Below are 17,784 nucleotides of genomic sequence, written 5' to 3'. Positions count from 1 at the left end.
GCACGGAGAGAGAAGAAACCCTTATTATTCAGTGCTTGTAGAGCTGAGCCGTTATAATGGTAGAACATAAGACAGTACAGTTCTAGATAATACCCAAGAAACAATCAGAGCCGGGGTCTGTCTCAAAACCGGCAGCAGCGTGTCTGGCCGACGGCCAATACAGGCTGCAAAATGCATTGCGGGAAATTGACGCTGCTGGCTGTGCGCACGCCCGACCCCCGCCATGTCGGCAATGCAAGTCCAAGTGCACACCAAAATTATTGATGCCAGTAATCACCGACACCACAATGGTTCCCTGAGCAACAGTACAGTAAAAAAACACCTTTATATGCCAAATTGCTCAAATATATCATGCACTTTAAATTAAAATGCAATGGTAAAAATATGCTGTTTAAAAATCTTCCTTTTCTACAATGCTAGTAATATAATGCACAACAAGCAAGCAAGCGATTGGTGCTGAAATATGGGGCTATGAGGAACCACATAAAATCCAGATAGCTGAAAATCAATTTTTTCGTGAGCTTTTAGCGTTAACTGTATGTTCACCTGGATATAAACTTGGAACTTGATCTATATGTTAGCTGTGAGAGAGTGCCCCACTTAAGTTATGACTATCTACCCACTAAAATAATAAGGTAGCATTAGACCAAATTACTGCTAGAATGCATGTACAAAACAGACAATGGAAATCATGGTTACACGAGTGTCTAATTCATAATGCTCACTATACAGTCCTACTACCTTTGTTTTTCAGATATTATAGGGCCTGGTTTGGTAGGTCTGGTGACTGGGAAGACCCCCCTTTTTTTTCTTGAATCTATATATTATGTCTATGAAAATATATCTACCCCAAATGAAACCCTAACTCGCGCCACACTGCTACTTTATAGTACTCACTTTAAACTCCCGATATTAAAACCTTATATTTATAGTGAGTATTCTGAATTAGTGGTGTGTTGGAAGTTAATGTTTTGTTTGTAGCATGGGAAACTATTTTCTTCTGTGAGGGGCACACTCTAGTTTTCAGCTCTCTGAGCTTAACAGTCCAGCACTCTTCTCCAGAGCTGTTATGCCTCTTGCACTCATGAGGGTGCAATTTAAATGCATGTGTTCTTGGTTCAATGCAACTTCATTGCTGCAAGGAATTCTAGTAACTAATAACAGGCACCCAGGGAGCAACTCACCCAATTACATAATGCTAAAACCAGATTTGGGGTGGTGGGGGATTGAACACCAGAGTGGCACTCTGAGGGGCATTGATGAACACAGTGCAGCCCCTCTGAAGTCTGGAGTTTGAGGAATGCAGTCTGGTTTACAGCTCTCTCAGCTTAACAGTCCCGTGGTCTACTCCTACACGCACTTCACTGCTCTCCACTGAGGTTAAAGGATTAAGTAATGGGAGTGTGTTGGATACTGACTGGCTATGACCAACTACAGCAATGAGAATTCCTTGGTCCTATTGGATGGAATTTAGCCTGGCACACCTGAATTTGCCTTACTGGTCACCAATGCATGAAAGCACACATGGAGGATTACATTGTGGGACAGTGGGGCTAAAACAGCTGGACTATCGAGTGCACCCCTCACCTAACTTTTCAACGACACAATAATGACATAACATTTCATTTTCATGGAGTATAGGAACATTAACGTTGGTATTTCCATCGTTTCTAGACTTTTTTTTATAGAGACTTTAAAAAACAATGAATTGATTTAGGCGGATAGATGAAGCGGGGCTGCCGCTAGGAGGAAAGGATAAAGGACGAGGAGGAAACAAGACCTCTAGGGGAAAGAGGAAGCCGTACCCCCGGTAGCAAATAGGAAGCGAACAGTGATCAGGAGGATGGATGGAGAATAGGAAGCAGGACTGCGATGAAGATGGGCAAGGAATAGGAAGCAGGATTGACGAGGAATATGGAAAAGTTAGGGGAAGTGGAATTGGCAAAGATGGGCGAGTAAGAAAAACTGTGATGAGAAAAATATGGAGGAAGTGGAACCGACAAAGAAGGACGATCAAGATGGACTGTGATGAGGAAGATTGACAAGGAAGGGTGACTGTGACAAGATGGAAGAAGAAGAGAAATGGGGACTGCAATGATGAAGCTAGAAGATTAAGTGGGAATGCGAAGAAGATGGGTGAGAAAACGGAAGCAGGACTATGCCGAACAAGGTGGGTGAGGAATGGGAAACAGGACTGCAATAAGGAACATTGAAGGGTTAGAGGAAGCAGGACTGACAGTGATGGAGAGAGACTGCAGTGAGGAATGGGAACAAGGAAGGGGGAATGTGATGAGCAAGATGGCTAAGGGAAGAAAGACCTATTAGGACGATGGAAGAGGAAGAACTGATGAGGAATAGGGCTGGGATAAGGAAATGGACATGGAAGGGAGACTTTGATGATGAAGATGCACGAGGGAGAGGATTTTGGACTGTGATGACGGAAATGGAAGAGGATTCAGGGCAGTCACCTGCATGATGCACTCGGAAGCGGGCCTGTGAAAAAGAAGATGGCCGGGTAAGTGGGACTGTGTCGAAGAAGATAGAAATGGAGGAGGAAGTGGGACTGCAATGAGGAGCATGGGTAAGGAAGAGTAAGCAGAAATGGCAGGAAAGGTGGACAATTTAGAAGAAGCTTAACTGACTAATTTGGGTGATGAAAAGCGAATGCAAAGAGGAAGATGAAGTGGGACTTACAAGGAAGGAGCAGGGAGACTGATGAGTAAGATGAGGCGGAAGGGGGAATGACTAGGAAGGTAGACAAAGTGGGACTGTGATGAGTAAAAGGAATCGGGGAATGCAATGGGGAAGATGAAGTGGCACTGTAACGAAGAAAATGGATGAGGAAGAGAAAGAGGTACTGACAAGGAAAATGAAAGAAAACTGGAGTCTTATGAAGAAAGAAGTAGAACTGGGAGGATTGAAGGACAAGACAGCAGGAATGTATTGAGGAGGGACAGACAAGGAAGAGAATGCAGGACTGTGATGCAGAAGATGAAAGTGGAATGGGGATGCAGGACAGACAAGGAAGATGCATGAGGAAAAGGATGCGGGACAGTGATGAGGAGGAAATGACAAAAGGGGAAGTGGAACTGACAAGAAAAAGTAACCAATGACGAAGAGGAAGCAGGTCTGATGAAGTCTAATGAGGAAGATGGATGAGGAAGGTATATGAAATGGGAGAGGAAATCTGATGAGTAAGAGGAGAGTCTGTGACAAGCAAGGACAAAGAAGAGTATCTATCGTGTGTGCATATCTATCGTGTGTGCGTATCTATCGTGTGTGTGTGTGCGTATCTATTGTGTGTGTGTGCATGTGTGTGCGTATCTATCGTGTGCGCGTGGATTGGGGTTTAAATGCTGTGCACAAAAGACCTACTTTGTTGAATCCAGCCAGTGCAGGCGGCGCCTGCAAGGTTGGTCTATTCTTACCAGACCCCTTACCTGCTACAGCCTGACTAAGTACTGAACCCGGAAGACCAACATACTGCAAGTCGTGCTTCGGTATGAAACCTTTTGTGCGTCAGGCCTCAAGTGTTGCGGCGTAGACACCACAAGCGTTCTGTGGGTGTCCATCTGTCCGTCTGTGGGTGGCTATGTCTTGCGATTAGGCCGAGCAGTGACATATGACAACCGCTGAATGTGGTTCAAATTAACATTTTTTATTCAATATTCTGTCTTGGAAAGGGTTGGAGTAAAAGCCATCAGCGACTAAGGAAATCTCTACAAATAATAAGGGGACTCTCCAAAAAAAAAGTGACAGAAATGGACAAAGTGATCTTTCTCCAGTTATTCAACACCTTCAATGTGGAGTGTTCGAATAATTAAGTTCTTAACCTAAGGTCCCTCCAGTAACACCCTACCCTACAAAATAATGTCAAAAGAGATGGTCAACAAAAGGTTCCAAATCCTCATCTTAATAAATATGTAGCCTCCTGGCTACCCTAAGCTAGAACACTATAATGTTCCAAAGGGTGTCCAAAGAGTTCACAAAACATTCTCGTATTCCCAGCCCTAATACAAAGGTTTTCCCCCCATTCCACCCCCTTAGCAGATCTCAAATCTAGATTGTGCACTGAAAGTTTACTGTGTTGAATTCTGCCTCTCAAGACTGTCACAGCTAGATATTGTGCTCAAGCGATATGGAGTTGCATTCCACCCCGTAGCATACATCTAATCTAGATTGAGCATTGAAAGTTACTGTGCGGAACCCTACCTCGTAAGGCTCTGTCACATCTAGATGGCGACCCCTAGTACTCCCCGCTCCCTCCCAACCATCCTCACTCAGTCCCCAAAACTCACCACTCGCAGTCTAGCACCCACCTTCCCCAACCTCCCTCACTCCTTCCCTAAACACATCCGTAGAACTCCCCCCCCGCTCACCTCACTTCAGCATATCACCACTCGCCCAACCCCCTACCACCATCACGCATCGAACCCCAGTTTCAGAGTTGCACTCTGGTACACCAACCTCCTCCTTCCTCAAAAGCCTAATCCTCCTTCCCGTCCCACCCAAACCCATCACTCCCTACCCTCCCTCCCTCCCTCCCTCCGCCCACCTGAGAACTCCCCATTACACCACGCCTCGACACCCCACCCCCCCCATCAAAATATAAAATCAGAGCTTCGATCTGGTGCGCCAACCACCCCCCTCCTATGAAGACTACCCACCCTCGCTTCCCAGCCAATCTCATTGCTCCCCACCCTCCCTCTAATCGCCATCGAGAAACACCCCGCCCCCTATCAAACTCCCAAGCCAGAGGAGCCCGCTGGCGCTCCAAACAACTGAAACCCTCTCTTTCTTCTACTCCTTCCTCCTACCCTCCAGTGATCATCCCTCCCTTTTCACCCTCCCACACCTCATAGTCCCCATCCTCTAACCCATCATAGCACTTCCCCTTTCTAAAAACAGCACATCTCGCCCTTGCAATAACAATAACAGTGGCTTCATCTCCATCACCCTCCCACAGGGTCGGATTCACCCCTTAGCCTTTTGGCCCGTGGCCGGAATCGTCCCTGGGAAATAAATGTTTTTAATATAAATATATATGATGCTTGCACCTGCTTAGATTCACATGCTGTGCATAGGCTGACATCTAGTGGAAGCTGCGGAGTATTACAGTTTGTTTTTCGAAACTCGAAAATGGGCGTCAACACAGTGCGTGCCAGTAATACTATCCCTAGTGTGACGTCCACTGTACCCATGATCCCTCACACGTCTAGGACCCTCCGATTGTTTCTTCCACCATACTGGTCAGAAGCATCCCGCAGAGTTCCCTGGCTTTAGCGATAATTTTGCAAAATATAACATTTCCCCATTTTCTCCATTCCAACGTCGAGTCACCGAAGTTCGACACCGGCCCGGAGAAGAAAACAACCGTTGAGAGCTGCACGACGGACTTTGGGACTCGGAATGCCTCTGCCCTGCAAGTAGGGAGAGTGGGGGGTGGTACATACTCATATATATATATATATATAGTTACATCCGTAGATGTATATATATATATTCAGTGAAAAAACTTTGTTAAAGGGACGTTATGGTTCTAAGTAAAACCGAAAAATCCCTGAAATTCGCCAGTTATGGTAAGCTAAGCAACCATAACTCGCGCCAGCACTGTGCACTGCTAAGACTTTACACTTGAATATTCTAAGAATCAAGTTATTTTTCTTGACCTCATCATCAAACATCAAGACGGTGAGCTTAAATGTTGCTTACATAGGAAACCTAGTGCAAGGAACACTCTGCTACACTACACGAGCGACCACCCTCGGCATCTCAAGGACAATCTCCCGTATGGGCAGTATCTACGAATTAGAAGAAACTGCACTGACCTTTACGACTTTAACCAACAAGCAGATGAGTTAGACATCAGATTTCGGGACAGAGGCTATCCCAGATCTCTCATTAAAAGATCTCGGAAACGCGCACTTTTTACAGATCGTGCCCTTCTACTTACCAATAAAACTCCACAATCAGAGGCTGAAAACATGACTTGTGTTCTAACACATGGAATCAAAGCCTTTGAAGTCAAGAAAATTATCCTAAAACATTGGGATATTGTGAGACTGGACCTTCCCGAGGAGCCCCCGCCGCGTTTTGCATTCAAAAGGGCTCCAAATATTCGTGATAAACTGATCCATTCTCGTTTTCGTAACACTACTCCCAGAACTGGCCTTTGGGATTTACGTTCAGTCAAGGGTCATTACCCATGTGGCTCCTGTAGTGTTTGCAGTTTCACTAAAAAAATGAGAGATTTCAGAATAAATGAACGAATTTGGACTTTACCTAATCTCACCAATTGCAAAACTAAGAACGTTGTATACTGCATTGAATGTCCTTGCGGACTAAGATACGTTGGACAAACCAGCAGAGCGGTACATGTCAGAATTGCTGAACATCGATCACGCATAAGATGCAAAATTGTCACGGCGCCCTTAGTTAACCATTACCTTACTTTGAAACACTCACCAAACAATATAGTATGGTGGGTCTTGGAAGCAGTTCAAAACTCTACCAACATACAGAAATGTTTGTTAGACAGAGAGGCCCGGTGGATCTTCCGATTGGGTACACATATTAGGGGATTAAATGAGGAATTTATTCCACCATTCTAATATCTACCATAATGCCACAGTATAATTCCTCTCACAGAGTCACATGTTAGTGACGAAACGCGGCTCCGCTTATATACGGCTGTGTATGGCAAGTTCAACGGCCCTCATACACCTCCCTCTTGGGGTGTGTGCTAAGGGGCCACGCTGTGATTGGATATGTCTTATGCTCCAATCACGGGGAAGGTGTGTCAGTTCACCTCCCGCTCGTTCCTCTCTAGATCATAGAGAAAAAGGATACGTCACACGCATCCACCCACAAGTCGGAGGATGCAGTGCGTAGACGTAACAGCCGACCGAGGTTTTCTATTCGGCAGCCGGAACGCGCGTCATCACGCTGCCGGCTATTTACTCAGTCCCTATTCTATCTCTTTCACTGTCGTCAGATCCTCACTGACACTGTGAGCTACGTTTGATTCATTCTCAAACTATTGGTAAGTATATTTCTGCTTCACTTCCTACTCCGCTAAGAAGCCTTATTCACTGTTTTATATGTTTTATATCTTGCATAACACTCTGGTTTTGATATTTGTGCAATCTTGTGACCTTTAGGCACCTCTTTTCTTTTCTTCCCCCCGGTAGGTATTCGTTACCGCAACATCCATTTTGATACCAACGTTGCTTCATCACAGGGTATCATTTCCTCCACTCTGAAGAATGTTCATGATCATCGGGTTCTATTAATTTAAGATCCGTACGCGATAATTGCAGAAGAGCACATAACATCTTTTAGAGACTCAGGTAATTTCTCTTTCTGTGCTCTCTCTCTTTTTTCACTCTTTATCTCGTTATGACTACATTTCATAGATTCTGTATTTTCCAGATTCACTGAAAGATATACTTCTCCCCTGTTTTTATATTTTCTTTAATGTTATCTTTACTTCAGTGTCTTGCTTCAGTCACTCCTGCTCATGCTCTGCACCAGGGTCTTGTTTGACGTCTTGACCTCCTGCCTTTGAAGTTTTCCCCCTCATTCATTTAGGGTAAGGTTCCCCTTCTAGGCAGTTTAAATTAGTAGTCTTAACTTAAATCACTGATCAGCCTTAAAGAAATTATGGTTTTTTTAATTTAAACTTGTCAACCCAGGATTTCCGTTTGAGAAGCATACAGCATGTGATATTATGTTTTTGTTGTAATACAATTGATTTTCTTTTTTGTACAAACTATACATTTCTTTATGTGATGGAGTATTTTGTCTGCTTCCCCGTAGGGAATTTCACTACTTACTTTGCCCCGAGGAAGGCGGTTTTCCAACACCAGTGGCCTCACAGGTGGCCCGCCGAAACGTCCTAACGGTCTCAATGTCGAATGGAACTTAAATTCTGTTCCCAATTGCTTATTGATTTATTCTCTTTGAGACCTTTTTCTTTCTTTTCTCTTCATATACCAAGTGAAAAGTGGACGTTGGCAGACCTGTATATTGCTTACAAGTGCATTTATATTTTGCCTAGACCAATTGGCGGACTTTCATAAAATGCACTTAAATTTTGCTTAAACCGTAATTGCACTTAGATTTTGCTCAAATTATAACTGTATGTCTTTGTTGAAAGTAATGAATTTTATGTATTTGTTAAACACACTCTCTCTTTTTTGTGAAATAAATAAGTCAGAAAGAAAATACGTTTTTCTTTGTGTAAAATGATGTTGCTCTATGCTTCTTATGGTGACCTTGGGTTGTTCTAAGTTGGAATAAGTAGGATATCCTGCTGGATACCATTTAAAATCATTTCATAAATTTTCAAATTTAGTCTTTACGGCTTTTGAAACCCTTGTTATGTGAAGACTAACACCCACGACATCAAAGATGACATCACAAATGTCACTGATGACATCACATCATCAGTGACATGTGTATGTACTTGTCATGAAATGTGTACAAGGGATTCTTATTATAATGTTGTGAAAAAAGTGTCAAGGATCATTGCAATAAATATCATACCCTAATTAGTGCATTGAATGATGCATTGATATAAATATCATTCTATTATGGGGTTCTATCTAGTATACTAAGCTACTCATGCAGAAACATAGCATTGTGTGCAGCATACAAGATAAAGGTATAATATTTGTAATGTTAATATGTTGAATAATGAAATGATAATTGTTTTCTTAATATTTTTGTGTACTGTAAAATATGTAATAAGTAGCTAATAAAACCCATGTATTACATAATTGCATTACTATAGACAAAACACAAAGAGACAAGAACACATAGCAATATGGGTATATACAGGGAAAGTGAAGTTAGCAAAAAAGCACAAGTAGTAGCAGAAACAATTCATAACCTAACTGATTATTTTCATGCAAATAAATGATTGCTCTGTTTCAAAGCTACCATTTACCATATGTATATGTATCACTTGATGTGATTGGACCCTAAGGAAAGTAGTGTGAGTAAAATGTATACAAATATGACCATATACAGGGAAAGTAAAGCCATAAAAAACAACAGAACCATCAGAAAGTGCTGATAACTCTATTGATTATCTTTAGTCACAAAAAGGATTGCGGTCTTCCAAGCTTGTGTCTTCCCCTATGTATATGTTTCATATGATGTGACTTGACTCTAAGGGAATTACTGTAAGAACCTACTTGAAGGATAGGTCTACAAATAAAAAAATGTTTAGTTTCTAACTGTTACTGAAGAAAACCACGTGGCCTAGATAGTCAGCAAACGAAAAAAGAGTGAGCCAGACATGTGATGTCATCAGTGATGTCATCAATGACATTTGTGATGTCATCTTTGATGTCGTGGGTGTTAGTCTTAGCAGTGCACGGTGGTGGCGCGTGTTATGGTTGCTTAGCTTACCATAACTGGCGAATTTCAGGGGGTTTTCGGTTTTACTTGGAACCATAACGTCCCTATAACAGTTTTTTCACTGAATTTCATAGGTTTTTAGTAGCGCAACTTAACAATAATAACTTTGACTTTATGTACATGTAATATGGAACATACTGAACCCCTTCTACTGAATTTGATGTCCGCGGACATGTTCGGACGACAGTACCACTACCTAAAAACTCTGGGGGGGTATGTTTAATTGTTATATCATAACATAGTAACATTTGAAAAATTCACAAAGCAGCACACATACATTTCTTATGTATTACTACATATAATATGTAACCCATATATGTATCACACTAACCATTCATTTAAATACAATATGTTCTAAAATGGAATATACCAAAAGAAGATAAATTGGCTTCCAACAAAATTACCTCACAGACACTGCACAACTAAGAGCAAGACCAGACCTACAGAGTACTCAGAACATATCTTACCTGAAATAGTAAGTGTACTTCATTCTACTCATATTTATGAACTTTCTGTATTAGATAAAAAAAAAATATTATCTTTTTTTTTCTCACAGAAACGTCTAGTACTCTGGAATGGCTAGAGGAGCATTTCCCACATGAGGAAATGTCAGAAGATAGTGAAACTAATGGTACACACTTTACAATATAAATCATTTAATTATTATTATTTTATATACATTTAACATATATATATTTTTTTGTACAGAGCATACCAAAATAGAAAATACCTCTGAAGTAACTGTTACGGATAACACTCTTGACAGCATGAAAGAAAAAATGTATTTATTTTTGACCAATTTTAATAATTTGAAAACTTTTGTTGAGGATCATTTTAAAACAAAAAGCTCATACCATTGTCCCTCATGTACTTGTCCCCCCTCACCATATCCCAGTCAATTATCCCCAAACCCTCTCCATAACCCAAAACGTTTTGATGAGACTTCCATCCCTTCTTCACCCGATACCAATCATGTTGAAACCCCTAATTCTCCCGTTTTTGTTTCCGTTTCTGCCTCACCTTCTCTGTCATAAATTGTTAATATATGTTAAATAAAGTTAAACTTTTATATTGTGCTGTAATTAGTTTTTTTTTTAATAAAAACAATTTAGGTGTCCGCGGACAGCACGGTTCTGAAATTTTCGTAAACAAATGAAAATGGAGGTGTCCTGAAGAACACTATACCTGTCTGTACTGTTCGCTAGCAAGTTGAAACTGTTCCAAGAATACAAGCGGTGTTCCGAAATGTTCGTAGTTAACGAAAATGGAGGTATCCTGAGGACGCTATGTCTGTCCGTATTGTTCGCAAGCAAGTTAAACTGTTCTAAGAACAAACGGTTGTCCATAACTGTTCGTTTGACGTGTGACGCACTTTTAATTACTTCAGGGCCCAGTGTCCGTAGAACATCATTGCGCATGCGCAAACCAATGTCCGTGCATTTGGTGTCCTGCGGACAGCCACTTCCTTCGCGAACATGTTCGGGAAGCGATCATGTGACCGCGCCCATGCGGATCGCGTGTTCTGAATGCGGACACTGTTCGTGTCCCTGAACAATTTAAAATTACATTTTCAAGTAATCCACAATATTTCTCAATACAAACTCACCATAGCACAAGTCCCACATACTGATCCTGAGTTTCTACATACTTTTTGAAAGTTTTTGAACCTTTTTTTGTGTTCGATCTGTCCGCGGACAGCGCGCATGTCCGCGAACCACGTACAAGCACCCCTATGAAAGACCACGCCCTAGAGCTTATTCTCATTGTGTTTCTGGCTATTCTTCAGAGCACAGCTATTTTTCCTGCAACTTGCAGATTACACCATCATCGAGATAGCATCCATGGCTGCACTACTTCCACCTGGTGCTGCACCTGCTTCAGCACCACCCCCACCCACTCCACCACCACCACCTCCCCAAGGGCCTGAAGAGGGGAACAGGAGTGAGGATGCAGAGGAGGAAGAGGATGACGAGAATGAGGTAGTGGAAATCCCTACTACCCGTACTCGGCGTGAGTCTTGGGTGTGGCAGTTATTTACCATTCATGGGGATGGTCCTAAGGCTCGTGCGAACCGATTCAACTGCATTGAGTGCAAAATGGTACTTCGTCGCGGGAGGCATGGTTCGTACAGCTTTGGGACCACTACCATGAAGCGACACCCAAGGTCATTTCACTCTGGGGCCATTCGCAAGGTTGTACCTTGCGAGGAGTATAGTAGGCCGATTTCTTCTACTTCATCCTCCGTTTCTGATGCTGTCACCACAAGGAACACCTCTGTGGGACAGCATCTTCCTCAAGCTGCCTCACAGGCCATACATAATGCTGATGACCCTTACCTTTCGAGGGTCACAGTTGTGTGTATGTACTGCGACAATACTCTGCAGGGGGGAGCGACTTCGTAGTGCTTTTGAGACTATCGTCTCAGAGCACGAGAAGACCTGCTCACTACCCAAATAAAACCCACTCTACATCTTCCTCTCAGCTCGCCCTTTCTTATCCCTGTGGTTGGTGTCCCCCCTTTACCCTCCTTTTCCCTACTCTCCTAGTGTGTCGTGTATAAAAAAACAAAAAAATATATAAAATAACAAAAATCAAAAAAAATAAGGCTCTTTTCAGAGCCACCTTTCACAGTTAAAAAATAGAAGTGAAAATAAATGAAGCAGGGCTCTTTGTATTTTTTAGAAGTCTGCGGACAGTCCGCGGACATCTAAAATGTTGGGGTGCTATCCTATCATAACCATTGCAATTTTCTCTCGGAGGAAGTGGTGGCTCTGTAAAGAGCCTTTGGGAGGTGTTTGTGTTTCAAAAATTATAAATACTCAATACCTATTTCAAAATGGATGCTGTAATTCTAAAAAAGGTTGCAATGCATTTTGTATGTTTCTTAGAAAAATCTGATTGCCAGCATAAGTTAGATGTACTCCATCTCTGTGAAAAATGTATGTACTACGAAACATAATATTTTCATTGTGAAAAGAGGACATGCCAAAATCTCTTAGAAAGGCTCAAACAGCCTTATTGACATTGCGCCTTGCTTTCTCCATTTGTGGACCAAATTAAGAAGAACGAAGCCATATTTGTCTCTGCGCAATCCGTGAAAAAATTACTTGAGAATTTGGAAACATGTCCATGACCTTCCCAAGTCCTTCTTTCATTGCAAATTGCAAAGAAATTCCAGACATGTCCTAAACTGTTCCCTCCACAATGAATTATAATTATATTTGGATGTTACTCTGACTCCAAAGTAGCACAGAGCCGTAACAAGTCCAACCACTTAATTCCATGTACTCCATGCCAGTGTACTTCCACATGTGGGAATCCAAGATCTACAGCTACTCCACAGGTTTCTGCATGCACCTTCAACCAATGTATCCACGAGTCTCCCAAAATCCAAACAATCTGTTTTCTGAAACACACAGCCATAGCTATCTGTTGTTCTCTCAGCAAAAAGAGTATCTGAGAAACTCTCTCCTGGCACAACACACCCACTAAACTTTCCATGACCAATCTCTTTCAGTGCTCATTCTCATTTGCATGACTTCTGAACCCAAAAATCCCCGGATGTAACACCCGATGTCCGCTGACATATCTTAACATGAACAGCCCTTCTACCATTTCCAGTTCACTCTCTGGGCCATTCCCTCATTGGATGTAGCTAAGCAGTCACATGACCATCCACCAATCACATTCAAGACCTCTACATCTAACTGCATCATCATAGATCAGCACTGCAAATGTACTGTGAATCTCCGAGTACAAGTGTCATATCATTGGCAAGCACCATCTACAAGAAATATTGTACAAGTCTCCAAGATTTCTACTTGCAGCTCCATGCACATCCATATGCATGAACACAAACTACAGGTATGCATATTTTCTTTACAGTACATGAACACATTTATTTTCTAACTGACTTTTAGCTTGTATAATCTGTAAAATGAATCTGTCTTTTTTTCACTCTCCTAAAATCAACTGTCACTTACAAATCTTTATACTATTTAATTTCTTTATACGCACACTCAAATCATGTTAAACTAACATTTTTGAAATTAAATATATAGACTACATATAGTCAAACAAAATTGCATGCACACTATATTCAAATCTCAAACAATAATACTTGTACAATTACATTTTTTTTTACATTTCTTTATTTAATTACTTACATTTATATAGGACAAGCAGCCCATGACATTGAGGCACTATTACTTGGAAGAGCTTAGTTACTTGAATAATGGTATTCAGTGGTACATTATAAATTTCACAAGACATAGTAAAGATATTTTGTGTGCTACAGTTAGTCATTGCAATACAATTTGTTCATTAAGAACATATATGTATTCAACTGGTGCGACGTATCTTATGTAAATAAGATAGTTTTAATGGTTTTGAGGAAGGCGCTGAGGATTTCAATTAAAAAAATAAATGTCTAAATTAAAAACAGTGCTATATACAAAACAATATTACTAATTTGTTTCTTTTACAATTGCAGTGAAGACCATTCTCCTGAAAAGAAGCAACCGAATGTGAAGTACAAAGAACTTAGAAAAAAAAGTAAGGTTAATTCATGCTATTTCTGTGCCTAAAAATAGAGATTCTGAACCATTCTGTCCAAAAATCCCCATGTCTTAAACAGCGATTTACAGCCAGAATGGCCCACAAATTCCTATTTTTCGACACACAAATTACCCAACTGAACCGCTAGAATTTAGATGTTATAGAACAAACAACTGTTTTAATTGTATAGCATTAGATATACTATTTATACTTCTCCACACCACTAGCTTACTTTTTTCTGTCATCTGAACCCCAGTTTAGTAACACATTAATTCAAGAATACCCATCCCTACTAGTAGATCCCAATGCACAATCACACACCATTACATACATCTTTATAATATTACTCAAACACTCATGCACACAGCACACATACATTGCAGAACACCCCTACCCATACCTTTATTTTTTTCAACAGACCCTAAAGAATGCCTACCAAAAATCAAGTCCGTAGAAAGAAACGCAGAAGTGGAGCAAATGAAAATAAAAGTGTCCAACATAAGCATCCATCTCTAGCACAATTTGTAAAAAAGTTGAAACAAAACAGCTAATACATTCATTTAGTGACACAAAAGAAGTTTCAAGTACAAAAACTTTGCCTCCTCTATCAAAATGTAAACCAAACCAAAACATTTAGCAGAAAATCAGCTATCACTACAGATAAAACTGAACTATATCTAGATTTAAAGAAGCAAAGTAAGCATACCAAGAAAAGTATTTTAGCCAAAATGTTCCATCACAAAGTCCTTCAAAATCTTATAACAGGAGAGAAACCAGGTTCAACGCTTAACACCCATCGTAGGAAATTAATCTTAGAAGCGTTGATACAGTGCAATTCTTCTCAAAAGAAAGTTACTTATTTTAGTGTTAAACAAAATTAAACCACTAACAAAACTAATAACTAAATTACAAAAAAAAGACTTCTCAATAAACAAAATGTCAACAGAAAGAACTTCTTAAGTATCTGCGGAGGTGAATGCAGTCACACTACGAGCACAGAACCATACTTTAATGAAGAAGTGTACATACAAAAGCAAACAAATACAATTGCCATACATGGCAGTGGTCGAGGTTATGAAAAAGTTAATACCATAATGGAACAAGAAGTACTCCTTACAAAAGTATGTCCTGAAAACTTAGAATTATCCCTCCATTCAACTGAATCAGTGTCATGATGCCTGCCCCCGGACATCAGGATCAAGTCCATCTGCCCAGGAAACAGGCATCCAAGCACCCACGGGGATTTCCACAATCCCAGTTAGGGGCTATACGGGCGCGGTCCTGGCGCCATAGGCGCCAGGCTCATATTGTTAAACTTACCTCATGCAGACCATGCTGCAAGGAACTTAAGCATAGGCCATCGTGAGGCCTGGAAGGGATTACTTTTCTTTAGGGACTATTTTTTGCTTGGGTGTGGTTTTGGGACTTCTTACCTGGGACTACTTTGAAGGCTATTTAAACCACGCCTGATGAACAGCACACGATTTGCGTTATTCAAGCATCCTGTCTTCAGCCACGCCCGCCTCAACTCCGGACCAGATCCTAGAAAGAAGGGAAAGAAGGAAAAGTTAGAACAAGGACATTACCTTTTGATCATCAGCAGTTCTCAGAGCTGCCGCACCATCGAATAGAGAAAAAGACTTCAAATTCAAACGCGTTGCATCGGCAGCTGCAGCACCGCGCCATACTCACCAGTCTTCACACCATCTCCACGACCAGGCGCAGCCTCCATCGCCTCGTCGCCGAAATCCTGCTATCTGAAAAGACAAAACAAAATAACAAGGTGAGCCGAATGCCGACAAGGACAATCTTCTTTCACCGCAAGATACTTACTTGAGTTCATTGCCCGAGGCATTCTTCTTCTGCACACCATTTCTCCTTACGCTGCACTTGTAGGGAGACAGAAGGTAGTCAGTTAAATACATTAGGACCATTATTTTTCGGCTGAAGGTTTGGGTAATACAGACTCTTACCTAAGGGCTTCTGATTCCAATGAGGTGATCATCCCTCGGCTCAAGCTGCAAGAAAAAAGGGAGAAAAGAGGGGCAAGAATGAATAACAGACATTTTGAACTCTAAATAACTATATGCTACTTACCTCGGAGTCATCAGTTGTCTGGAACTCGCCCAACTCCTTCAGACCAGTGAAGTAACTGGTTTTCTACGCGCCCCTGCCTTCCACGCAGGATGGAGAGCTCATCTTTTCAAACTATAAGGAGATTATTCTTACGGGTCAAGCAGACGAAACTAGGAGGGCCAGTCCAGTCAGCCATCACCGCACTACGAGTCACGTTGGTGGAGTCCGTAACAGCTCAATTCCGTTCGACGCCCCTGTGGGGTCCAGGTGAGCGTAACAATCAGAACGTCTAGTGTACAAATGGCTATGCACATCAATGTGTAACATTCCCAAACAATTTTTCAAGTCTTTACGCCAATTCCTCAATCAATATGTGAAAAGCAAAGACAAAATCAAAATTAAACTACTGCAAAATATGGATACATGTCCAGTACGCAAGTACACAGGACTACAAGGACATTCATTGGCCTGCATTACAGGACCTAGTTGCAAAACCACCTTCCATGATATCAAAAGGATATCAACACTTCAACTATAAGAAATCTAGTTTATAAACTGTACTATGCTAAAAGTCCTGCATTAGCACTAGCCAATTTAAATCATTCTTCTACATGGTACAGCAAAAGACCTACTAGAAGAAATCGACTATATCCAGAAAAAATATTTTGGAAGTGAAACCCACTTACAGAATGGAATAGCTGTAAACCAAATTAGTAACAATTCTAAACATGGCAACCTTTTACTACACATACAAAAAAGAAATACTAAAATTTAAAAGTACATCAGCTGAAGTACCAAACCATGTGTGTGTATGTTGCCGCAGAACTTTTTATAAAAGTAACACAAAAACTGTAGACCAATCATACAAAATAGAAGACAATGAAGATTCTAAATGGTTTGAATTAGCTCTCTACCTTATAGCAGAAAACAAATACGAAATAAGTGACCCTGTAATACTTTGTAGTTACTGCACTACAAAACCTAACAACCAAACTCCTTCACGTGCTATCACAAATAATTTGGAATTATATCCACCACCAAAACCCCGTCAACAACTTAGTTTATATGAGAGCATCATAATTCCAACAGTGCACCCATTTCAAGCAATAATACACCTTCAACCAAAAACTGCAAAATTATCTCCCTCGGAATTAGTGAAAGGTATTTGTGGAAAAGTAGTGTATTTACCATTAGATCTAAAAGAAAATGTGCACACTCTAGGAGTGCAACGTCCAATGCAACAATCTTTAATTATCTTGGTAAATGGAGTACCTACAAAAGACAAAAATTTGGCAACAGCTGGCAGATTTATACAAAGTTAGAGAAGCCTTGCAAAATCTTAAAGAGAATAATGAATATTACAAAGAAATTAATATTGAAGAAAACTTGAAGGATACAACTGAAATAATTCAAGAGACACAAGAAGCTGGTCAATTTGAGCTCCTAGATCCTGCTACAATATCAAACACTTTAGACCATTATACAATTCATCCATTGCACTCCAATGACACCATAGAAGATGCACTGGAAACGTATCAAATGCGTCAAACAAAAGGATCACCAATCAGCATATGGGAAAAAAAGTATAGAAGCACGTCCTTTTCCTCTACTCTTTCCTACTGGCAAAGGAGGACGGTACGATGATAGACCTATTCAAATATCACCATCAGAATACCGCTCATTACGGATGTATTCTGAAGATCCACATTTTGTCTAAATCTGGGA

At 40.9% G+C, this 17,784-nt stretch overlaps 1 protein-coding gene and 1 long non-coding RNA gene across 4 annotated transcripts in view; one reads left to right on the top strand and one right to left on the bottom strand.

Moving 5' to 3' along the window:
* Positions 1–17,784, bottom strand: part of TIMELESS (timeless circadian regulator) — a 1,506,051-nt gene that overhangs the window by 1,090,668 nt on the left and 397,599 nt on the right. The gene's annotated exons all lie outside the window — the stretch shown is intronic.
* Positions 6,782–8,228, top strand: LOC138581841 (uncharacterized). The gene is made up of 2 exons (XR_011304816.1): positions 6,782–7,349; positions 7,495–8,228. It is a non-coding gene; the product is annotated as an uncharacterized lncRNA (long non-coding RNA).

The sequence above is a fragment of the Ambystoma mexicanum genome, chromosome 3q (assembly GCF_040938575.1).
Source record: "Ambystoma mexicanum isolate Mex_15411 chromosome 3q, UKY_AmexF1_1, whole genome shotgun sequence".
In the NCBI taxonomy this organism is placed as follows: domain Eukaryota; kingdom Metazoa; phylum Chordata; class Amphibia; order Caudata; family Ambystomatidae; genus Ambystoma; species Ambystoma mexicanum.
This window is presented reverse-complemented; position numbering and strand designations above follow the sequence as displayed.